Genomic DNA, 26360 nt, shown 5'->3' with positions numbered 1-26360 from the left:
TGTCCGACGCGAGTATAAAGGTCCAGACTGTGATGTGGGCGGTCTCGTACTCGTGGTGTGTGAGAGAGGTAAAGCAGACGATTTTGAGTCATCACAGGTGACTTATGTTAGTGGCTTCGTTGGCCACAATTTTCTTGTGTTTGGTAGCGAAACACGAACTGACCATCAGAATTGAAGCTTAGCTTATTTGTATAGATAGAATGTGATATAAGTTAATGTGGGTTAGTACACGTTAGTGCACGTTAGTAAACGGAAGCAAGCATTAGTACATGGTAGCCAACGAATATGGGTCGGTAAAAGGATGTGGTGGTCGATAGGGACTTTAACTATTTCATTTCAAGTCCAGATGGGTGTGGCAGTGGCGAAAATTGATTCTAAGTCTAAGTGGATGTAACAGTTTTCCGCATCAGAGAGGTTAATCAATTGATCAGATTAATTAAATAGTCATGTGGACTTTGTTACATTCACTTGCGGAGGTACTAAGCTAGGTGCGCGTGATGGCTCATGTGTACGGACGTGTGTTTTTGCCAAGATCCTAGATTAGATAATCGAAGCATGTGCGCTGAATAATGAGAATCAGGTGATCAGTTAACTTAGTGAGAGCGTTCTTTGTCTGACAGAGCCACATGGTCAATCGCACGTTGCGATGTCAAGGAAGTTTCCAACTGGTAGAAAAAACATTCCATTTACCAGAAACGTGTAGGAAAAGGTTGAGTGCTGGTGGCTTAGTTTGAAGCAATTTTCTTAGGTTGGTGGCGGAAGCGCAAGTGAGCTATGTTTACTGGCAGATTTCGAACTTGGCGCCTGTTCCTAGGAGGATGCGGAGGCGGCGTTGTGGTCCTCGAAAAATAGATGATATTGAGGAGTTGAATACGTTTGAATATGTATATGAAAATGTAAATGGAATTATTTAATACAGCAGGGTGGTGAGAGTGAATTAGCGAGCGTTCTCGCGACGAGCAAACACGCTGTTATATGGTCATGGTGGATTCCACTGTCGGTCAAACTCTGGCCCCAAACATATCCTTTGTACGGCACACGGTCGACAGGAAACGTCGTATCCGATGTTAAGTGCTCGCGGGTGCGTCCGACCGTTTCTGGCGCCGCTGTCTGCTTGGCGCACTGGCCGTGGTGGCTGGGCGGGCACCGTAAACCGCTTGACGTCAGCCGGCCAGGGAGCGGGCTCACCCTGCCGCGCGCGCACATCAGCTGCGCTCTGGAGTTTCGCTGTGTGAGCATGGAGAAGTCAGTTGGAATACACCTGCATGACCGTAATGTTTGAAATAAAGAGTTATTTTCCAGGTATTTGCAGAAGGCTATGTCCGTCGCGTGTATGGAGGTTGTGTGACGAAGCGGGGCGGAGGCGCAGCGATTGTACAGTTATTATGCGCGCGCGAGAACGAGTCAATTAGTGAGCGATCTAGTGTGGTCCAAACGTGCTCTTATATAGTCATGGCGGATTCCAATGTCGAGCAAACTTTGCCGCCAAAAGTATAGCACTGCGTTCTCGCCCACACAGGGACATGTGGCGAACGGCTGTGTGAGGTCGGCATCGACAGGTTTGAACTTGTAGCCGGAAGTGTTGCAGGGAAACGGCCGACCGTTGTGTGATTCAGCTCCGAGGGAGTCGATTTTGGCGGGAAACGTGTGGAGGCGACGAATGCACGTAGTGAGCGGACAAGGGGCCGCTGTGACGTCAAACTCGACAAGTTCCAACGTGTCTAGCGAAAACATGTTTACGACGTGGGAGCGATTGCTGGGCTCGCCCCCCGCTCTAGTGGCCGGCCGCCTCACATGACAGGCGCAGGCAGTGTCTCCGCGTGCTGGCCAGGGGGTGGCGAGGATTTGAACTAATTCAGTTGGAGTGCGAACTTCGTGGTGATTGCACTGCGATATCAAAGATGTGTGTGCTGATTGTGTTGGAGAACAAGTGATGACCATACTGCTTGAAATAAAGTCTTCAGTGCCTTCCCCCCTGCAAAATCAAAGGACGTGAATTACATTACTATAAGTGCAGTTTAATATTTTACGCGATTATGATAGGCTACCAGTGAAATAAAAGATAAGCGACGGAGAAAGCTCGTACACGTGATCAATTATGGTGTTGGGGATTTGAACTTGTGATAGATTTTTGTTAAGGATATAAGGAGAATGACTTTCTCAGCTAGAAAATCGGACATCTTGAATAAATAATAAATGATAATAATACATGGAAGTACAGTTTTCGAGAGAATATCGTGTTGGAATTTAAATGTGGCGCAATTTTCTAGTGGAGATATACCTATAATAATAAATGATACCTATAATAATAAATGATACCCCCCCTTGAACCATGGACCTTGCCGTTGGTGGGGAGGCTTGCGTGCCTCAGCGATACAGATGGCCGTACCGTAGGTGCAACCACAACGGAGGGGTATCTGTTGAGAGGCCAGACAAACATGTGGTTCCTGAAGAGGGGCAGCAGCCTTTTCAGTAGTTGCAGGGGCAACAGTCTGGATGATTGACTGATCTGGCCTTGTAACATTAACCAAAACGGCCTTGCTGTGCTGGTACTGCGAACGGCTGAAAGCAAGGGGAAACTACAGCCGTAATTTTTCCCGAGGACATGCAGCTCTACTGTATGATTAAATGATGATGGCGTCCTCTTGGGTAAAATATTCCGGAGATAAAATAGTCCCCCATTCGGATCTCCGGGCGGGGACTACTCAAGAGGACGTCGTTATCAGGAGAAAGAAAACTGGCGTTCTACGGATCGGAGCGTGGAATGTCAGATCACTCAATCGGGCAGGTAGGTTAGAAAATTTAAAAAGGGAGATGGATAGGTTAAAGTTAGATATAGTGGGAATTAGTGAAGTTCGGTGGCAGGAGGAACAAGACTTTTGGTCAGGAGATTACAGGGTTATAAATACAAAATCAAATAGGGGTAATGCAGGAGTAGGTTTAATAATGAATAAAAAAATAGGAGTGCGGGTTAGCTACTACAAACAGCATAGTGAACGCATTATTGTGGCCAAGATAGACACAAAGCCCATGCCTACTACAGTAGTACAAGTTTATATGCCAACTAGCTCTGCAGATGATGAAGAAATAGATGAAATGTATGACGAGATAAAAGAAATTATTCAGGTAGTGAAGGGAGACGAAAATTTAATAGTCATGGGTGACTGGAATTCGTCAGTAGGAAAAGGGAGAGAAGGAAACATAGTAGGTGAATATGGATTGGGGGGAAGGAATGAAAGAGGAAGCCGCCTTGTAGAATTTTGCACAGAGCATAACTTAATCATAGCTAACACTTGGTTCAAGAATCATGAAAGGAGGCTGTATACATGGAAGAAGCCTGGAGATACTGACAGGTTTCAGATAGATTATATAATGGTAAGACAGAGATTTAGGAACCAGGTCTTAAATTGTAAGACATTTCCTGGGGCAGATGTAGATTCTGACCACAATCTATTGGTTATGAACTGCAGATTGAAACTGAAGAAACTGCAAAAAGGTGGGAATTTAAAGAGATGGGACCTGGATAAAGTGAAAGATCCAGAGGTTGTAGAGAGTTTCAGGGAGAGCATTAGGGAACAATTGACAGGAATGGGGGAAAGAAATACAGTAGAAGAAGAATGGGTAGCTCTGAGGGATGAAGTAGTGAAGGCAGCAGAGGATCAAGTAGGTAAAAAGACGAGGGCTAATAGAAATCCTTGGGTAACAGAAGAAATATTGAATTTAATTGATGAAAGGAGAAAATATAAAAATGCAGTAAATGAAGCAGGCAAAAAGGAATACAAACGTCTCAAAAATGAAATTGACAGGAAGTGCAAAATGGCTAAGCAGGGATGGCTAGAGGACAAATGTAAGGATGTAGAGGCTTGTCTCACTAGGGGTAAGATAGATACTGCCTACAGGAAAATTAAAGAGACCTTTGGAGAGAAGAGAACCGCTTGTATGAATATCAAGAGCTCAGATGGCAACCCAGTTCTAAGCAAAGAAGGGAAAGCAGAAAGGTGGAAGGAGTATATAGAGGGTTTATACAAGGGCGATGTACTTGAGGACAATATTGTGGAAATGGAAGAGGATGTAGATGAAGATGAAATGGGAGATAAGATACTGCGTGAAGAGTTTGACAGAGCACTGAAAGACCTGAGTCGAAACAAGGCCCCGGGAGTAGACAACATTCCATTAGAACTACTGATGGCCTCGGGAGAGCCAGTCCTGACAAAACTCTACCATCTGGTGAGCACGATGTATGAGACAGGCGAAATACCCTCAGACTTTAAGAAGAATATAATAATTCCAATCCCAAAGAAAGCAGGTGTTGACAGATGTGAAAGTTACCGAACTATCAGTTTAATAAGTCACAGCTGCAAAATACTAACACGAATTCTTTACAGACGAATGGAAAAACTGGTAGAAGCCGACCTCGGGGAAGATCAGTTTGGATTCCGTAGAAATGTTGGAACACGTGAGGCAATACTGACCTTACGACTTATCTTAGAAGCTAGATTAAGGAAAGGCAAGCCTGAGTTTCTAGCATTTGTAGACTTAGAGAAAGCTTTTGACAATGTTGACTGGAATACTCTCTTTCAAATTCTGAAGGTGGCAGGGGTAAAATACAGGGAGCGAAAGGCTATTTACAATTTGTACAGAAACCAGATGGCAGTTATAAGAATCGAGGGGCATGAAAGGGAAGCAGTGGTTGGGAAAGGAGTGAGACAGGGTTGTAGCCTCTCCCCAATGTTATTCAATCTGTATATTGAGCAAGCAGTAAAGGAAACAAAAGAAAAATTCGGAGTAGGTATTAAAATTCATGGAGAAGAAGTAAAAACTTTGAGGTTCGCCGATGACATTGTAATTCTGTCGGAGACAGTAAAGGACTTGGAAGAGCAGTTGAACGGAATGGACAGTGTCTTGAAAGGAGGATATAAGATGAACATCAACAAAAGCAAAACGAGGATAATGGAATGTAGTCAAATTAAGTCGGGTGATGCTGAGGGAATTAGATTAGGAAATGAGACACTTAAAGTAGTAAAGGAGTTTTGCTATTTAGGGAGTAAAATAACCGATGATGGTCGAAGTAGAGAGGATATAAAATGTAGACTGGCAATGGCAAGGAAAGCGTTTCTGAAGAAGAGAAATTTGTTAACATCGAATATAGATTTAGGTGTCAGGAAGTCGTTTCTGAAAGTATTTGTATGGAATGTAGCCATGTATGGAAGTGAGACATGGACGATAACTAGTTTGGACAAGAAGAGAATAGAAGCTTTCGAAATGTGGTGCTACAGAAGAATGCTGAAGATAAGGTGGGTAGATCACGTAACTAATGAGGAAGTGTTGAATAGGATTGGGGAGAAGAGAAGTTTGTGGCACAACTTGACTAAAAGAAGGGATCGGTTGGTAGGACATGTTCTGAGGCATCGAGGGATCACAAATTTAGCATTGGAGGGCAGCGTGGAGGGTAAAAATCGTAGAGGGAGACCAAGAGATCAATACACTAAGCAGATTCAGAAGGATGTAGGTTGCAGTAGGTACTGGGAGATGAAGAAGCTTGCACAGGATAGAGTAGCATGGAGAGCTGCATCAAACCAGTCTCAGGACTGAAGACCACAACAACAACAATAAATGATAATGAATGATAATAAATGAAAATGAATGATAATGAATGTTAATAAATTATAATGAATGATAATGAATGAAAATGAATGATATGAATGACAATGAATGATAATGAATGACAATGATAGTGTATGATAATAAATGATAATGAATGATAATAAATGATAATGAATGATAATCAATAATAATAATAAAGACAAGTACGGTCTTTGCATGCATTATCCTGTTGGAATTCAAACTTTCCGAAATTTTTTATTGATGTTAAGTTAGTGGACGTAGCACAATTGGTCTATTTTCCCGCCAAAATTCAAACTTCCCACCATTTTTTCTGAGGGTTAGGTTTGTGGACATAGTACAATTGACCTATTCTCCTGCCAAAAGCCGCCATCCTGGATGACGTCATGCGATGGTGCCAAGTCTACATGCCGCCATCTTCGATGACGTCATCGCCGCCATCTTGAATAAATATGGCAACAATACAGCGTGTCCTGGTACATAGGTTGTCCCCCTACTCATATTAACCGGCGATACTATTTTAGTTGTATAACGATATCGAATTGGAAATATCGAAAGCCGATATTTTTATTTTATATTATATTTTTTTCGCAATTTTCGGTAAACACTTGAAATTGTTTTTTTGAAATAGTGGTAGAATATAATTTTACTTTCACTGTGTGAAAGAGTATTATTACTCTTTGAGCTTTCACCACGTCCAGTCTTTCTCTTTGGCTGTGTGAAGCATGTATAGATGGCACAAAAAAGAGGTCCGATTGCACTGGGGTGTGGCGTTGTGAATTGAATAAAAACATTTCCGATGTGAAGAAATAACACACCAGTTGCGTTAAAAATTTTTTAACGCAGCTAGTGTGCTAATTGACATTTTTCAAAAACGGTTGCTGAAAATGATGAACAAAAAGCTAAGTGACAAGGCTGGTCTTTGCGGTGGGCGGAGACGTATGAGGGGAAACGCTGACGTAATCGGCGCTCGGCCCAACGACAGAAACTGCGACATTTATCTTCATCACGCAGTTTTGACACTACAACTGCAAGTACGCTGACACTACATCTGCAAGTTCACTGGCGTTTGCACAAATGAAAAAGCAGGGAAGCTTACGCGAAGTGTTCCGGACAATTCCGACTTGTGGCGAAAAAGAACGACAGACCCATCGGACAGCATTAATTGGTCCACTTATATGCAGTTACTATTGTTAGCAAAGTCGTTATCGGCAAGCGAGAATGTACGTCTTTTTCCTTTCAGTTCTTGCTCTAAGGAAGATAACCAGGCTGCTAGCTTGTTGATGTACAGATTATCTAATAATAAAGCAGTACTTAAATATACAGCTCTACTACTAGCAATTTATTTACGAGGTTCAGCCGATATTTATATAGGCCGCTACGTCGATTATTTTTCCTTTGACATATCGATACTTTTTCGACATATTGAGTGCAGACAATTACATTCTTTCAATATCTATGTATCGGATTTCCGATATTTTTACATATATCAACAGTCCTTGTCCATAAGTTCGTGACGTTTCTCCATAAGTTTCATAAACGCAGCGAATACCACAATAGACACTTTAGTCCTCAATAATACGTTCTCCATCACTATTTACAATAATCTCCCAACGCTGAGCTCACCTTCGGATTCCGAAACTGTAGAAAGCACGTGGTTTTGAGGCGAATAATTTATCGTGCCATTTTCGGGGCGTGTTTACATCCTGAAAGGAAGTTTCTTGATGATTGTGCGATAGAGAGCGGAAAAGGTGAAATTCTGAAGGTGGAAGATCAGGTGAGTAAGTGGGTGTGAAATGATTTCCCAACCCAACTCTTAAATTGTGTATTTTGTCAGCCTAGCAGGATGCGGGCGGACGTTATCACGGAGCAACATCACTCCACGCAGTATTCATGGTCTATGTTCTGAGGCTGCGTCTCCAAGACATCCCAGCTGTTGACAATAAACGGCAGCAGTGATGGTTATACCTCACGGAAGCAATTCATAGCAGACCGCACAGTCGCTGTTCCAAGAGATGCGTAACATTATCTTTTGTACGGAGAATTGCTGCTTTGTTTGGTCTCAACCATTCGTTTCTTTTTCTTGTGTTAGACTGAAGACGCCATTTCTCTACACCAGTAATGATACAGGTCAGGAATGGTCGGCGTTGTTCACCAGCCAGATGATGACGAGCAAGCAGAGACGCACATATGCCCACCTGCAGATATTTGTGATTCTGGCTTAGAGCATGCGATACCTGTTGTTGTTGTTGTTGTGGTCTTCAGTCCTGAGACTGGTTTGATGCAGCTCTCCATGCTACTCTATCCTGTGCAAGCTTCTTCATCTCCCAGTATCTACTGCAACCTACATCCTTCTGAATCTGCTTAGTTTATTCATCTCTTGGTCTCCCCCTACGATTTTTACCCTCCACACTGCCCTCCAATGCTAAATTTGTGATCCCTTGATGCCTCAAAACATGTCCTACCAACCGATCCCTTCTTCTAGTCAAGTTGTGCCACAAACTTCTCTTCTCCCCAATCCTATTCAATACCTCCTCATTAGTTACGCGATCTACCCACCTTATCTTCAGCATTCTTCTGTAGCACCACATTTCGAAAGCTTCTACTCTCTTTTTGTCCAAACTAGTTATCGTCCATGTCTCACTTCCATACATGGCTACACTCCATACAAATACTTTCAGAAACGACTTCCTGACACTTAAATCTATACTCGATGTTAACAAATTCCTCTTCTTGAGAAATGCCTTCCTTGCCATTGCCAGTCTACATTTTATATCCTCTCTACTTCGACCATCGTCGGTTATTTTACTCCCTAAATAGCAAAACTCCTTTACTACTTTAAGTGTCTCATTTCCTAATCTAATTCCCTCAGCATCACCCGACTTAATTTGACTACATTCCATTATCCTCGTTTTGCTTTTGTTGATGTTCATCTTATATCCTCCTTTCAAGACACTGTCCATTCCGTTCAACTGCTCTTCCAAGTCCTTTACTGTCTCCGACAGAATTACAATGTCATCGGCGAACCTCAAAGTTTTTACTTCTTCTCCATGAATTTTAATACCTACTCCGAATTTTTCTTTTGTTTCCTTTACTGCTTGCTCAATATACAGATTGAATAACATCGGGGAGAGGCTACAACCCTGTCTCACTCCTTTCCCAACCACTGCTTCCCTTTCATGCCCCTCGACTCTTGTAACTGCCATCTGGTTTCTGTACAAACTGTAAATAGCCTTTCGCTCCCTGTATTTTACCCCTGCCACCTTCAGAATTTGAAAGAGAGTATTCCAGTTAACATTGTCAAAAGCTTTCTCCAAGTCTACAAATGCTAGAAACGTAGGTTTGCCTTTTCTTAATCTTTCTTCTAAGATAAGTCGTAAGGTCAGTATTGCCTCACGTGTTCCAACATTTCTACGGAATCCAAACTGATCTTCCCCGAGGTCGGCTTCTACCAGTTTTTCCATTCGTCTGTAAAGAATTCGCGTTAGTACCCATTGCATTCAAATCTCACACGATGGTTTATGATCACAGTTCATCACATTTACCAGTTCTCGAGTACACTGACGTGGATCATTGTGAATTAATGCGTTTAAATGATTTCATCAAACCCTGACGGTCTTCCTAAACGTGGAGAGTCACTAATGTCAAAACGATCGTCCTTAAAATGGAAAATCATTTTCTTTCCGTGCACTGTCCAGTGGCATTATCCCCATGCACGGTGTCTGCCTTCGCTGCTGTCATCCCTCTACTGAACTCAACCACAAGAATATGTTGAAAATATTGAGATCTCTCCATTTGATATTCAATTTTCCAGCGACCACAGTTCCACTCACTACGGCCAAATGACAGTTCGACGATATGTAAACTGAAATAGCAACTGTGAATTACAAATAAAAAACGACAATCGCTAAATAATTACCAACATCCAAAACAAAAATGGTACGTACTTACGCACCAACATAATGTTTCGCTCCACGACATGTGCTTATATTCGAGCCCAGTTAAGGTCAATAGCGTTGTAATCGCTGTGGTACCGTGGAAGACGTATGACGTTGTGACCGTGGTTCTCTGCTAACGTATCAATTACTTATTACGTCTTCTGTGGCTTGTATCGTTTCACTAATTCCAGAAGTTCTGCTTTTCATATATTCTGCTCAAAGACTATTTTATTATCTTTCAACCAGCTGACTATTTCATCTCACCTTGCACCAGCCGGCGGTACCTTATTTAAAAGTATAGTATGGCACGGTGTGTTGTTCATTGAAAGTTGTAGTTCCAATAATTGTAATAGGTGAAAGTTTTCTATCAAATATTGCAATTATTATTAGTCTAGTGGAAGACGTACAAAAATTTGTAAAGCTCTATCTCTGTCGATGTTATCGTTATCTATACTTTTTCTCTAAAAATAGTAAGGCACTCTAGTGAAACTTTACTATCGTTATTATAAAATCTGATGCGTAGATTTCCCTTATTCAGACGTGTCAGTATCCAAACACTTTCTGGAACCTCCTACTATCGGGCATGTCAGTAATCTGATAGAGAATAAAAAACAGAAATTAATTACCCTTCCTATAAATCCTGAAAAATCAGTTCTCTAGTAGCTGACTGTGATTTTAAAAATATTCTTTAACTTCTCGTAACAATTACTTTGGAATGCTCTTGCTCGCATCAAACAACTTACCTCGTCTTGCGGCTGCAACAGCGTAAATATACCGTATCCCAGATCGTGTTGAAATAAAGCAAAAGGACTATTGCGATCCACGCAGAGTGCAATGAGTCGCCATGACTACTAATGCAGCTATTCCTTTGTTTTATTTGTATAGAAATTTAATTAGTTGGATGTATTTAGTCGTGAAGGCTTAGGAAGTGTAAAAAAACAATGAGAGGAATCAATAAAATCTTTTAATTTGCTATAATCTGAAAATTTAAGATTCATACACTGACAAACTTTACTCACACTTCGACAGTTTGATTAGCAAAAAGTTTAATTATTCCACAAAGTCTACAATCAATAATCAACTATTTGGTCACAACAAAGACATGAATAATACTTGCAATTTATGAGTACACACATCTGACAAACTCCCTCCAGTGCGGAAGCAAGCAACAGCTACGCGCAGCAAAATTGACAACTTACCAAAAAGCTTCGATTAGTATCAAAGTCTCTTCTGGCGCTACTAGGACGGCCAGGGTAAGCTGCGACCTCTCTTGATGCGGCTTCTCTCGATGTAAATTCACGACATCTCCATGGCACAACCGTCTCCGAGTTCCATTACTACCTTTCTTCCTGAGTACTTTTTCCACCGGAAGCCATTTTTTTCAAACAATAGGCAGACTTCTCGTTCTGCCTGTGAACAAACCACTGCTCGACGGTGATGCCATCAACTTTTTAAGTATCGGGCACTCTTTCCTGCTGTAGTATGCGTATATGCCTGACCTGATAGCATTCCCTTCAAAGTTGTCTGTTTCAGTCACACAACACAATCTCTTCCTTGAACTTCCAGGCTACACAATAGCAGGCTCCCAGCTGAACTAGCATCCTCCTGATTGTCTTCACTGTCTCTGCAGAGATGTTCCGTGTTTCTGCTACCCCACCAGTCACGTTATTTACTGGTATTAAAGACCAGCTATTGCGTGTTTCCCTTTCAATGTAAACACACAATCTGTACATAAATTACAGCTCTTGAAATCCTACCGAGCGAGGTGGTGCAGTGGTTGGCAGACTGGTCTCGCTTTCGTGAGGACGACAGTTCTAACTCGCGTCCGGCCACCCACACTTAGGTTTTCCGTGATTCCTCTAAATCACTTCAGGCAAATCAAGGTACGGCTTTCTGAAACGGAATAGCCTACTTCCTTCCCCATCCTTCCAGAATCAGATAGGACCGAGGGCCTCACTGTTTGGTCCACTCTCCCAAGTCAACCAACGAACCAACCAGTGTAGCTCCTTTCTGAAAAGTCCTCTTCTCTGCGCTATACGAAGCTATTTTCCACACACGCTGCAAAAATCTCATAGAACTAATGGCAAATCAAACGTACACATACGGACCAGAACGAAGCACGCACCACCACTGACTGAAAGCAGTGATTGCCCAGCCCTACAGGAACGCTAATACGTTGCCATAGTAACATAAACAAAATCTTATGATCCGACTGTCCATCGTAGACGATAGAAGCACGTGCGCCAGAGGCCTCTTCAACTGTCAAAGCTTTTCTCTCGTCGTATGGAGTATAAGTGCAGCTTGTTTCAATTACAAATAGTTGACAAACCGCTGCCTACCAGATTTGCAACAGCTGTGAAAACGGCATGAGATGTCCTACATACTGTGATATACAAATGATCACATTTGCCGGCCGAAGTGGCCGTGCGGTTGTAGGCGCTGCAGTCTGGAACCGCGAGACCGCTACGGTCGCAGGTTCGAATCCTGCCTCGGGCATGGATGTGTGTGGTGTCCTTAGGTTAGGTTTAACTAGTTCTAAGTTCTAGGGGACTAATGACCTCAGACGTTGAGTCCCATAGTGCTCAGAGCCATTTGAACCATTTTTTTGATCACATTTCAGGATAATCACAGAAAGTAAGTACGACTAATGCCACCTCTATTCTGTGTGTAATGAAAGATTACAAAGCGAGTTTGTCGTCCAGAAATAGCTTCTGATTATAGGTTGTTTGTTAGGCGATGGTGTTATGCCTACCGTAGCAAAGAGAAAAGTCACCAGCACGTGCTAGAAATCGATAGTAGCAGCCTCGTGGCTCGAGTCCGCCGGCATCCCACGACTGTCATGCGACACGTGGAATCGATGGGTTCAGGGGATAACACTCAACGCTATGCAGGATCTAGCGCCGAGAGGACAGACCATTTGTTCACTTGGCTGTGAAAGATTTTACAGTCACATCATTTCCCTTCAGTTAGAAACTTGAGCATGTCTGCAACAAGTATCTACACGCACAGTGCAATGACACCTCGAGCACTGTGGACTTCCTGCGGTGACCGCCGTTGCGGCTTCACTTGACGGAACTGAGCCAAAATTCAAATGGCTCTGATCACTATGGGGCTTAACATCGGAGGTCATCAGTCCCCTAGAACTTAGAACTACTGAAACCTAAGTAATCTAAGCACATCACACACATCCATGCCCGATGCAGGATTAGAACCTGTAGTGGAGAAGTGGCACCACATTATCTTCCCAGACGAGTCATGGTTCTGAATACAACACCACGAAGGGCAGACGTATGTGCATAGGCTCCGAGAAGAGACTGCATTCGTCATCCTCATACAAGCTAATCATTTCTTATAATGGTACAAACTGTCATTGGATACACAACATGATCACCTGTGGTTCCCATAGCCGGCAACTGGACAGCACCCGTGAGATTTTCGACTTGTGAAGGCCAGTGGTTGTGACCTATCTTCGACGTCTCAGGGATGTTATAGTTAGAAAATCTCGAAAGTGCCCATGCTTTCATGACCTAGGAGGTGTTAGTCTTTTGCCTCGGTAAAAACTACTGACAGTGGTTTCCTTGAGTCTCGTACTTCACCAGTCACAAGTAACTGCGATTTATGAAACTTGGCATGTAGTTGAAGTTGTTTGGAGAAATGAACCCGCATCTGTCATCCAAGCTCAGCCCGACTAGATGTCGAGTCAAGCTAGGGCCATTATTGCTGCCACAAGTGAAAGCTCTATACACTAAATTTAGCGCCATGAATACCTCCAAATCATCTACAAATATCATAATTTATCCATCCCGCTATGCTATACACGCACAATAAATAAAATTTTTGAAGTTTTCCTGAGGTATTGAATACGCCCCGTAGTTACTTTCACGCACGGTACTTCGTCTACACAACAATCAGACATCTTCAGGCTAGCCTTAGAAGACTGACATCCGTTACGCATAAGGCACAAGTTACTAGCGCGTTGCATGCATTTCACTCTTGCGTCGAACTTGTAATTGCAGGTCTGTTCACACTGCCAAAACGCAGGGCCCTCGATAACGAAAATGCTAAACAGTTTTCTGGTGGGTTGCCGCTCGCTATGAACGACTCTATCGTCTTCGCTGTTAGCAAATCGTGGAAATAGTAGCGTATCTGGTGTTATCTAATTGATAACCGCAGTCTCGGCGAGTAATGCTTTCCGCGATGTATATCTCCGCAAACTCTTTGATGATAGAATGGGACAATGGATTCGCTGTAGCCAAAAATGTTATTTGATTGTGTTCCATTGTATGCCTCGTGGATATATGCTTTTCGACAATGATAGATTTCATGGCTTGCAACAATGTGAATTCTACTCAACATTCTTCCATGGTTCGCATTCTCTGTCGTTTGTAATCAATATCAGAGTGACCAGAAATTTTGAGTACTCTAGCTTTTCCTCATACTATGTTATTCTTCACGGATCCAAGAAGACCTGATTTCTTTAATGCTGCAAAACCACCTTAACATTAAATTTCTGGAGGATCCTGTTAGGCGCTTCAGTCCGGAACCGCGCTGCTGCTACCGTCGAAGGTTCGAATCCTACCTCGGGCATGGATGTGTGTGATGTCCTTAGGTTAGTTAGGTTTAAGTAGTTCTAAGTCTAGGCGACTGATGACCTCAGATGTTAAGTCGCATAGTGCTTAGAGCCATTTTGAACAGAAGGTAAACACAAGCTACACACTGGAAGTTTTCTGTAAAATATATACACTGAAGAGCCGACGAAATTGGTACACCTGCATAATATCGTTTAGGGTCCCCGTGATCAAGCAGAAGTGCCGCAACACGGCGTGGCATGGACTCGACTAACGTCTGAAGTAGTACTGGAGGGAACTGACACCATGAATCTTGCAACGCTGTCCATAAATCCGTAAGAGTACGAAGGGGTAGATATCTCTTCTGAGCATCTCGGAGAAGTTAACAGTTCTTAAAAATCTGTTATCCAGGCCTTCAGCCGTTAAGTTGTTCTGAATTATTACTATTGGGGCCTATATCCGACAAATAATTTAAATTTCTGGTCAATAAGGCCTTTAGCCGTGAGTGCAACTTGTTTAAGAATTTTTTATTAGACATTGTCTCTTAACAGTCCTATTTGATGTTTGTACCTTGTTGTTTAGGAAAGGAGAAAATATAAAAATGCAGTAAATGAAGCAGGCAAAAGGGAATAAAAACGTCTCAAAAATGAGATCGACAGGAAGTGCAAAATGACTAAGCAGGGATGGCTAGAGGACAAATGTAAGGATGTAGAGGCTTATCTCACTAGGGGTAAGATAGATACTGCCTACAGGAAAATTAAAGAGACCTTTGGAGATAAGAGAACCACTTGTATGAACATCAAGAGCTCAGATGGAAACCCAGTTTTAAGCAAAGAAGGGAAAGCAGAAAGGTGGAAGGAGTATATAGAGGGTCTATACAAGGGCGATGTACTTGAGGACAATATTATGGAAATGGAAGAGGATGTAGATGAAGATTAAATTGGAGATACGACACTGCGTGAAGAGTTTGACAGAGCACTGATAGACCTGAGTCGAAACAAGGCCCCGGGAGTAGACAACATTCCATTGGAACTACTGACGGCCTTGGGAGAGCCAGTCCTGACAAAACTCTACCATCTCGTGAGCAAGATGTATGAGACAGGCGAAAAACCCTCAGACTTCAAGAAGAATATAATAATTCCAATCCCAAAGAAATCAGGTGTTGACAGATGCGAAAATTACCGGACTATCAGTTTAATAAGTCACAGCTGCAAAGTACTAACGAGAATTCTTTACAGACGAATGGAAAAACTGGTAGAAGCCGACCTCGGCGAAGATCAGTTTCGATTCCGTAGAAATATTGGAACACGTGAGGCAATACTGACCCTACGACTTATCTTAGAAAATAGATTAAGGAAAGGCAAACCTACATTTCTAGCATCTGTGGACTTAGAGAAAGCTTTTGACAATGTTGACTGGAATACTCTCTTTCAAATTCTAAAGATGTTAGGGGTAAAATACAGGTTGCGAAAGGCTATTTACAATTTGTACAGAAACCAGATGGCAGTTATAAGAGTCGAGGGGCATGAAAGGGAAGCAGCGGTTGGGAAGGGAGTGAGACAGGGTTGTAGCCTCTCCCCGATGTTATTCAATCTGTATATTCAGCAAGCAGTGAAGGAAACAAAAGAAAAATTCGGAGTAGGTATTAAAGTCCATGGAGAAGAAATAAACACGTTGAGGTTCGCCGATGACATGTAATTCTGTCAGAGACAGCAAAGGACTTGGAAGAGCAGTTGAATGGAATGGACAGTGTCTTGAGAGGAGGATATAAGATGAACATCAACAAAAGCAAAACGAGGGTAATGGAATGTAGTCGAATTAAGTCGGGTGATGCTGAGAGAATTAGATTAGGAAATGAGACACTTAAAGTAGTAAAGGAGTTTTGCTATTTGGGGAGCAAAATAACTGATGATGGTCGAAGTGGAGAGGATATAAAATGTAGACTGGCAATGGCAAAGAAAGCGTTTCTGAAGAAGAGAAATTTGTTAACATCGAGTATAGATTTAAGTGTCAGGAAGTCGTTTCTGAAAGTATTTGTATGGCGTGTAGCCATGTACGGAAGTGAAACATGGACGATAAATAGTTTGGTCAAGAAGAGAAATTTCGTGCTACGGAAGAATGTCGAAGGTTAGATGGGTAGATCATATAACTAATGAGGAGGTATTGAATAGGATTGGGGAGAAGAGAAGTTTGTGGCACAACTTCACAAGAAGAAAGGACCGGTTGGTAGGACATGTTCTGAGACATCAAGGGATCACAAATTGAGCATTGGAGGGCATCGTGGATGGTAAAAATCGTAGAGGGAGACCAAGAGATGAATACACTAAGCAGATTCAGGAGGATGTAGGTTGCAGTAGGTGAAGAGTAGCATGGAGATCTGCATCAAACCAGTCTCAGGACTGAAGACAACAACAAAAACAACAACAACCTTGTTGCTAATGTTATTTGGAATTAGTTCCAAATAAAGTGTAAGTGAAGACAAAATTGATCAAGCAACGGTAACTGAGTAAGGCCCCGTCCACATTTAAATCCTGTCTTCCCTATTGTATTGTATTGTATGTCAACCGGGGACTTAGAAACGACGGAGAGGCTCCGTCCCCGCCGCAGCCGCAGTGGTCCACAACTCCACGACGACTACCGCAGTCCACTTTACCCCTCCACCGCCCCGCACCGACTGCAGGGTTATTGTGCGGTTCGGTCCCCGGTGGACTCCCCAGGGAACGTCTCACACCAGACGAGTGTAACCCCTATGTTTGCGTGGTAGAGTAATGGTGGTGTACGCGTATGTGGAGAACTTGTTTGCGCCGCAATCGCCGACATAGTGTAACTAAGGCGGAATAAGGGGAACCAGCCCTCATTCGCCGACGAAGTTGGAAAACCGCCTAAAAACCATCCACAGACTGGCCGGTTCACCGGACCTCGACACAAATCCGCCGGGCGGATTCGTGCCGGGGGGCAGGCGTTCCTTCCCGCCCGGAAAGCCGTGCGTTAGACCGCACGGCCTACCGGGCGGGCATCTGTCTTCCTTAAGTCTCATGTTTCACCACAGACGGAGGAAACACTGCGCTTTTCCTCGGCATACAGTCCTATTTGTTCGATTGCTGGCTTTGTCCTTTGACTGATAATTCCAGGTTGATCTGCTGGGCTGAATATCCATTTTACCCCCAGGACTCCTCTTAGACCAGCTAGCTGCTTAGGCCAGCTCTCAGAATTGGAAACTGTGTGCATTCTATGTACAAGTGGCTTAAGCATACTCACGTCAACTCAAAGACTAAGTGTAGGTCCGTGTGACTGGCCCACAGAATCAGCATTCTTATATTTAATCTGAATATACAAGAACGACAGACAGCCATGTTTTCCTCTTCCCACGGTAAAGCTAGATGATTTTGTAAACGGATTTGAGATGGTGCAGAAACTGCGTTAATTTGTCCTTTTCATGTGGCCGTACAATGAAAGCGTCATCAGCATACCTACTAAAACAATTTAAGAGCTGCTGATTTAAGGGCTCTTTCCACAAAGTTTCGTATAATAAATATAGACATCATGAAACAGTTTGAGAAAAGACGTGCTGGAATAAGGCTGTAATGACTGAAATTTGTTGCTACTTGGTTACGTGGAGTCTGTGGTATGAGCCTCCTAAATAGAGAGATTACATAGTGGCCAACGAACTAACCTAAGTTACTTAAATTAAAGATTCCAGGTCTAACGGTGAATTCCGTCGAGATGTAAATGTGGTGCGAACATTTTACCACAGATCTACTCCATAATGTGGCAAGGTGTTCTGCCAAATCCTATTTAGTAACACCAATATTGCTTACTATAGGTCGCAATAGTAGACCTCCTCTATGAACATTGGGAAAGGCATATAATCAGGGTCAAACACAAATATTTGGTTTTAGTCACGTGATTATTATTTCCCATAATGAAGAATCCAGGGATGCTCAACTTTTCCACTGCACTCATTGTGTAGGGTCGCGATCTTCAAAGTCCCTCGACAAAACGCACATTTTGGCGACACAGGGGCACGAGGTAACAGTAGCGTCGCATTGCCTTTGGCGGTCTCGGTATTATTACGTCTGGATTTTCTCAAAGGCTTCCTGCGGAGGTTATGTTGCTTCATACGGTAGGAGTTTTCATAAATTCACGGCGAGTTCCCATTTAATTTCTTCTGTAAGGCAGTCAAAGAAAGATGTTGCACATCTTCTCCAATACCATTAAACAGCATCGCATCGTCCGAAGTTTTCTCTCTAATCACTGACTGTTGCGACGTTATATGCTCTAGGGGTGGCTGCTGTTTTGTACTATTACTCGCACGCCTAACACTTTCAGCAGACTGAGGTACACACTTTGCGGAAGGACATTATCCATTGATTTCTTTTATTTTACTGGTGAAACCGAGATGGTCCTAGTCGAACGCAGAGAGTCTTGCTACCAAACTACGATGTATCGGTCGGCGCGAGGTGACGAGCGTGCAGAGCCAAAGCTTGAAAGTGGTAGTCAGGGACCGGCAGAGACAGTTGTGAATGTGGATGTGATGATGCACAACCAAGTGGGTTGCAGTTCTTCGTCAAAGCTGAATGTACGGCAGTCACGAGGTGGTGTGGAGGCGAAGTATTCTTTAAAACTTGTAGTAGACTGCCGAGGAATGTCGTGACGTGTACGAGCTTAAATAGAGAGAAGGCGCTCGGCGTGAAGGAAGTTAGTCGCTGCAGCGGTTTGAGTTGGCCGTTGTAACCGTACTAAGTGGCGGCATTTGGTGGTATGCTGAAAGTGGAATACAATCAATGCTAAGCGCCTTCAGTTGATGTCACATTGGGAACCCATTGTGCGCTGACGGAAAAAATTTGGCTTTGCTTCAGCATGATATGATTGACCACCTGCAAGTCTGTAGAACTTCGTTCATCACCCGGGCTTTATTGTTTTAATTTGTTTTGCCGTGCTCCTAACACCACTGCGCTGAGTTAGCTTTATGTTAATTTTGTACGTCTCTGTGCTGATTGATTTTCAACAAGGTATTTTATTTTCATATGTATATGAAGTTCGTTTTAAAGATTTTGTGTGGTTGTTATTGAGTTATATTAAACGGGCCGAGTTTATCGAAAATATTGTTGTTTAATAACTTTAAATTTACCATCATTGGCCCATTAGCTGACCACAGCAACAGTCCACTAATTGTTTGTTATTGGACGGTTATTCTTAGAGCGTGTGTTGCCTTTTCGAGTAAAATAACTGCTGAGTATTCGTGCGGAAGCTCCACTGACAGTCGCCCTGTAAATTTTATTTGTCGCGCTTGGTATTGATGCAAATATTTTATTAATTATAGTTATCGCAAGTGTGTTACGATGCCGACCTCGGAGTGGGTTATGGGCTTGTGAAATCGTTATGTCTGTTGTTACATGTATGTCAATTTCCTGTTTTACAAGTTTCTGTACCAACCTGTAATCAGAGCGTTCATGATACTTCAGGCAGCAGCTTGGCATAATGTGGGACCTGGGAGCGTGTTGTGCCCGTTTGTAGCATCCATTGTAATTAACAATGTTTTTTTGGTAACAGCTATTTATATTGCAATATATATATATATATATATATATATATATATATATATATATATATATATATATATATATATATATATGTGTGTGTGTGTGTGTGCGGTAGTTTCAAGGAAGTTTCACATTTTCTTATTCTATTTTGTTAATGGAAAAATCGTAGCGTCCTTGTAGCATTCCATTCTCTTCCTATCATACTTTCTTCTTTTAAATGAATGAAGAAGAAATTATTAGTAATGCTACATTCTACACAAATTCTGTTCTTCACTGGCTGTTCCACTAACTTTCCGAGTTTTTCTGTTTCAAAGCTTCATTCGTTTAATTACATGTTGCTCTCCACTTTCCACCACCGAATCTCCTACTACAATGCCTGCAGAATGTTGACAAGTAACGAAGGTAACATCAATTGTACGGGATATAAACATAAGAAAACTGAAAAATTTGCTTATCTATTTTTCCAGTTTTTTATTTATAGCTTTGAGGCATCATCCCAACATCCATCTTTTAATACATGAAAATCGAAAACATTGCATTGTACAATCACCATTCGAATTTAAATTTAATAATTATTAAAATGCTCGCACACACACGCACACACACACACACACACACACACACACACACACACACACAGAGAGAGAGAGAGAGAGAGAGAGAGAGAGAAAGAGAGAGAGAAAGAGAGAGAGAGAGAGAGACCTTCAGAATGTTTGAATCTAGGGTGCAACTCTTAACATATTTCTTCACGATCTGGCAACTACTAAAACGATGAATGTATTTTTACATGTAGCCACATCATTTTTGGCTCATACAGTTTTCACACCGGTAAGACATTGCGGCCCAGACTTCACTAAACGCGAGTTTTCTTAAAAATCCAGCGAACAGCGAATGACAACATGTCCTCCGTAATGTACTCGGACAGTAGTGACTGTGTTCGTTGAAATCGATGAGACGGCGGAAGATTATTACGATATCAACTGTCAGATGGGATTAGCGGAACGCTAAAAATTTCTTCTGATAATACTGCTGTCTAATGTTTGTGCTGAGTGTTTTGCGTGGCATTCTCTCGGGGTGAGATTAAACGCTAGATAATGCCCACCAAGAACAGAGTGAATTCAGTGCTATTGAGCTGTATGCTTTGCTATACACTCCTGGAGCCCGTCACAACCGCACATATATTTAGATGTTAAACTAAAAAATTGTATGAAACTGTATGAACAGGTGAATTCAGTTTAAGAGGAGTTGAACGCCATTGATATAGAAAGTGTCATGCGTCTGTAAATGAAATCACGTTGTCGACACTATAGGGATTACAGGTTGACTCTTAAACAGAAGATCACAGCAATCAGCCACTTTTTACAATTCTATTTATTTATTTTTTGAAACAGCGCCGTTACCAGTTTCGGGCCAATAGATGGGTAGATCACGTTTTACAATGGATTTCGTGTTTTGTTTCCCCACCTGACCAAACTTCCTTCGGGTGGTGATGCCCTACAACCAAAATAAGATGTGGGACAGTGTCTTTTTACTTGTAATTGTGCCTCACGACTATTTTAAGTGATGTAAACAAATAATTATTATTATTAAATGGAAGATGTTTCAGTTACTTACAATGAAGAATCCGCGCCATTACGTTCCAGTGCAGGTTGCATATCGTCTTGCAGCACTGAAACGTAATGGCGCGGATTCTTCATTGTAAGTAAACGAAACATCCTCCATTTAATAACAATAATTTGGTTACATCGCTTAAAATCGTCGTGAGGCATAATTAGAATTAAAAAGAGGTGGTCTCGCATCTTGTTCTGCTTGCAGGGCATCACCATCCCAAGGAAGTTCCGTCAGGTTGGGAAACAAAACACTAAATCTAATGTAAAACGTGAACTAGCCGACTGAAGATGAACCTATCGGTTCGAAACCGGTAACGGTACTGTTTAAATAAATAAATAGCTTTGTAAAAAGTGGCAGATTGCTGTAATCTTCTTTGGAAGAGTTAACCTATATTTTGTACACAGCCACGGGCTCAAAATGTCAGTTTTTGACAAAATACTATAGAGATTGTTTCTGCGATAGTACAGCTGTAGAGTTTAGAGTCTTATCAGCCAGAGACGGCAGCAGATGTCGAAAAAATTCAGAGATACATGACTGCCCAGAGGAATTACATGTCAATGTTTCACGATTACGTGGCTTTAATCTCGCAAACTCTTGTTGGAGAAGTTAATAGAATCCGGATTCGAAAAATACAATACATAATTCTGTTTCCTTCATCATATACTTCACGTCAGGTCAGTGAAACTGAGAGCAGAGAGATTAGAGTACTTGCGGATTCCTACAGACAGTTTCATTCGCAAATGGAAGAGAATCAAGTGTCTATAATATTAAATATGAAGTAGCGCCTGTTCATGCACTGTACATTGATTTGCAGGGTATAAGTGTGGATGTAGGATCGTCGGTGATAGTTATGAGTGTGCGTGTTTACATGCTTTACTTTTTTCTATTTCTTATTGCCGCTTTCTCATACATCTTTCATAACGATGGCCGAAGACTTATCGTTAGGGGAGACCGTGGCATTGTATGTTCAGAAGATATGCTTCAAGCGACGGTAACTACACCAGGTCACCGCCGGAAAAACTGCTGGTCGCCAGGGGAACTACGAATGTGTTGGCAAATCTGTCAGAAGTCACTGCTCCTGTGGCAGCCACCTCAAGCAGATCATCGCCTTCAACGCAAATCCTTCTCATTCTAAAGGCCATTGCCAGTGGCCTCTGAATAAGAGATCGCTCCATTCTGCTGTACTCGCCGAATTCGTCGTTCAGCCTTCTGTACTGTTGCCGGGACTTTGTATTCTGTCAGCAGTCTTTGACTGCAGATTACAGACTAGGAGAAAAGTCCTCCAGATCGCTGTGTTACAAAAGTCTATGACGTGTGGAACACTATGAACTGCCTCATGCTATTAACAGGTTTGGCCAACTGTATACTGTAATAAACTCTGAAGGCCTGGAACTTCAAGTGTCAAATTTTGCAAAATACTCGTTGACTACAACTGTGATTTTCATTTGAAGACAGTTCCATCTCAGCAAACCGAGTTTGAAGATAGAAAACAAGAAGAAGTCTTTTGGGGCTACATTTGGCGAATATGAATGAGGAACCAATTCAAAATCCAGTTCATGCACTTTCGCCTTTGTCATAACTTATGTGTGAGCTGGCGCCTTACCCTGATGAAAGAGCACTTTTGCCTGTCAACCTTGGTCTTTTTTCAGCCAACAGAAGTTTCAAACATTCCAACAACGAAGCATAATAGGGTTCTGCCCTTTTGCAAGTGATCTATAAGGATTATTTCTTGTGAACACCAAAAAAACACTCTCATCACGTTACCAGCTGACAACACGGTCTTTGTTTTCTTTGGTGCGCTTTCATCAGACTTCGTCCATTGTTTTGACTGCCATCTGTAATGATGGATCCAGATATCATCAAAAGGCACAGGTCGAGGCAAAATGTCTTACAGACTGCGATTCAACATTGTCGGACATAGTGTTGAAATGTCACGCCGGATCGATTTGGTCGACTGATCAATCCTGTCCCTCACCTCGGACACAGTTCCTTGACAGCCAATTTCCCATGCTGAAAATTACGCACTCGCTCAGTTGAGAAGCCTACAGCGTCAGCAATGTCGCGAATTTTTATTCGGCGGTCTTGAATAAAAATATCATCGATTCCGTCAATGGTTTCCTTTGTGGTGACCTCAGTTGGACGGCTAGAGCGTGATTCTTCTTCATTGCTTGTCCAAACCGGTTTAAATTCATTAATACAAAAGTAAATGGCCTTAAGTGAGGTGCAGAGCTCGGATGAACTTCACTCACTTCTGTTTTGATCTGTATGGCAGCCCGACACTTCAAATGAAAACATTTAACGTTGTTGTTGAACTCTTCAGTCCAAAGCCTGATTTGATGCATCTCTCCATGGTACGCTATCCTGTGCAACCCACTTCATTTCCGAGTAGGTACTGCAATCTACATCCCTCTGGATCCGCTTGCTGTATTCATCTCTTGGTCTGACTCTACGATTTTACCCGTCCGCCCCCCCCCCCCGCCCACCTCCGCCCTCCCCACCACCCGCCATAATTACCTCCAGTACTAAATTGGGGATCCGTTGATGCCTCAGAATACGTCCTACCAACTGATCCCTTCTTTTGGTCAGGTTTCTCTTCTCCCCAATTCTATTTAGTACTTCCTCATCAGATACTTGATCTACCCATCTAATCCTCAGCATTCTTCTGTAGCACCACATTTTAAAACCTCCTATTCACTTCTACACATGGCTACCCTCCATATAAATACTTTTAGAAAGGACTTCTGGACACTTACATCTATACTCGATGTTAACAAATTTATCTTCCTCAGACACGCTTTTCCTGCCATAACCAGTATACATTTTATATCCTCCCTACTCCGACCGTTATCAGTTATTTTGTTTCCCAAATAGCGAAACTCATTTACTACTTTAAGTGTCTCATTTAGTCCGCAGCTCGTGGTCGTGCGGTAGCGTTATCGCTTCCCGCGCCCGGCGGGGTCCGGGATTTTCTCTGCCTCGTGATGACTGGGTGTTGTGTGCTGTCCTTAGGTTAGTTACGTTTAAGTAGTTCTAAGTTCTAGGGGACTGATGACCATAGATGTCAAGTCCCATAGTGCTCAGAGCCATTTGAACCATTTTGTCTCATTTCCTAATCTAATACCCTCAGTATCACCTGATTTAATTCAACTACATTCCATTATCCTCGTTTTGCTTTTGTTGATTTTCGTCTTATATTCTCCTTTCAGGATACTGTTTATTCTGTTCAACTGCTCTTCTAAGTTGTTTGCTGTCTTTGAGAGGTTTAAAATGTCATCAGCAAACCTCCTCCAAATTTTTCTTTTGTTTCTTTTACTGCTTGCTCAATATACAGGTTGAATAACTTCTGGCATAAGCTGCAACGCTGCTGTACTCTCTTCCCAACCACTGCTTCCCTTTGGTGCCCCTCGACTCTTATAACTGCCGTCTGATTTCTGTACAACTTGTAAATTGCATTTCAGTCCCTGTATTTTACCTCTGCCACCTTTAGAATTTGAAAGACAGCGTTCTAGTCAACATTGTCAAAAGTTTTCACTATGTCTATAAATGCTATAGAGGTAGATTAGCCTTTCGTTAACCTATGAGAAGTCAATATTGTATAGCGTGTTCCTACACGTCTTGGAAATCCAAACTGATCTTCCCCAATGTCGGCTTCTACTAGTTTTTCCATTCTCCTGTAAAGGACTGATATTAGTACATGGCAGCCGTGACTTATTAAACTGGTGATTCGGTAATTTTCACACCTGTCAGCACCTGCTGTTTTGGAATTGTGATTATTATATTATTCTCGAAGTCTGGGGGTATTTCGCCTGTCTCATACATCTTGCCCACCAGATGGAAGAGATTTTGTCATGGCTGGCTCTCCCAAGACTATTAGTAGCTCTAAATAAATGTGGTCTACTCCCAGGGCCTTGTTTCGACTTAAGTTTCTGAGTACTTTGTCAAATTCTTCACGCAGTATCATGTCTGCGTCTCATCTTTCTCTACGTCCTCTTCCATTTGCATAATATTGCCTTCAAGTACATTTCCATTGTATAGACCCTTTATATACTCCTTTCACCTTCCTGCTTTTCCTTCTTTGCTTAGGACTGGTTTTCCACCTGAGTTCTAGATATTCATACAGGTGATTCTCCTTTCTCTAAAGGTCTGTTTAGTTTTCCTGTAGGCAGTATATATGGTACCCTAGTGATATATGCTTCTGAATCCTTGCATTTGTCCTCTAGCCGTTCCTGCTCATCCATTTCGCACTTCGTGTCGTTTCCACTTTTTAGACGTTTGTGTTCTCTTTCGCCTGATTCACTTACTGCGTATTTATATTTCATACTTTCATCGATTAAAATCAATATCTCTTGTGTTACCCAAGGACTTCTACTAGGTCTCCTCTTTTTACCTACTTGATCCTTTTCTGTCTTCAATATTTCATTTCTCAATGCTACCCATCCTTCATCTACTGCTTTCCTTTCCCCTGTTTTTGTAAATCGTTCCCTAATGCTCCCTCTGAAACCCTCTACAATCTCTGTTTCTTTCAGAATATACAGGTCCCATCTCCTTAAATTGATACCTTCTTGCGGTTTCATCAGTTTTAATCTGCAGTTCATAACCAATAAATTATAGTCAGAGTCCACATCCGCATGTAGAAATGTCTTAGAATTTAAATATGCTTCTTAAATCTCTGTCTAACCATGATGTAATCAATCTGAAATCGTCCTGTGTCTGAAGGTCTGTTCCACGTATACAACCTTCTCTTATCTGCGGAGCTGGATGGCATATAAACTTGCACTACTTTGGTGGGTGTGGGCTTCGTATCTGTCTTCGCTATAGTAATGTGTTCACTATACTGTTCATAGTAGCTTATTCGCGTTCCTATTGTTTTTCTCATTATTAAACCTACCCCTGTATTAGCCCTCTTTGAATTTGTATTTATAACCCTGTATTCACTTGGCGAAAAGTCCTGTTTCTCCTGCAACCGACCTTCACTAGTTCTCACTATATCTGACTTTAACCTATCCATCTTCCTTTTTAAATTTTCTAACGCACCTGCTCGATTAAGGGATGTGACATTTCACCCTCCGATCCGTAGA

Source organism: Schistocerca cancellata, chromosome 8 (assembly GCF_023864275.1).
Source record: "Schistocerca cancellata isolate TAMUIC-IGC-003103 chromosome 8, iqSchCanc2.1, whole genome shotgun sequence".
NCBI classification, from domain to species: domain Eukaryota; kingdom Metazoa; phylum Arthropoda; class Insecta; order Orthoptera; family Acrididae; genus Schistocerca; species Schistocerca cancellata.
This window is presented reverse-complemented; position numbering follows the sequence as displayed.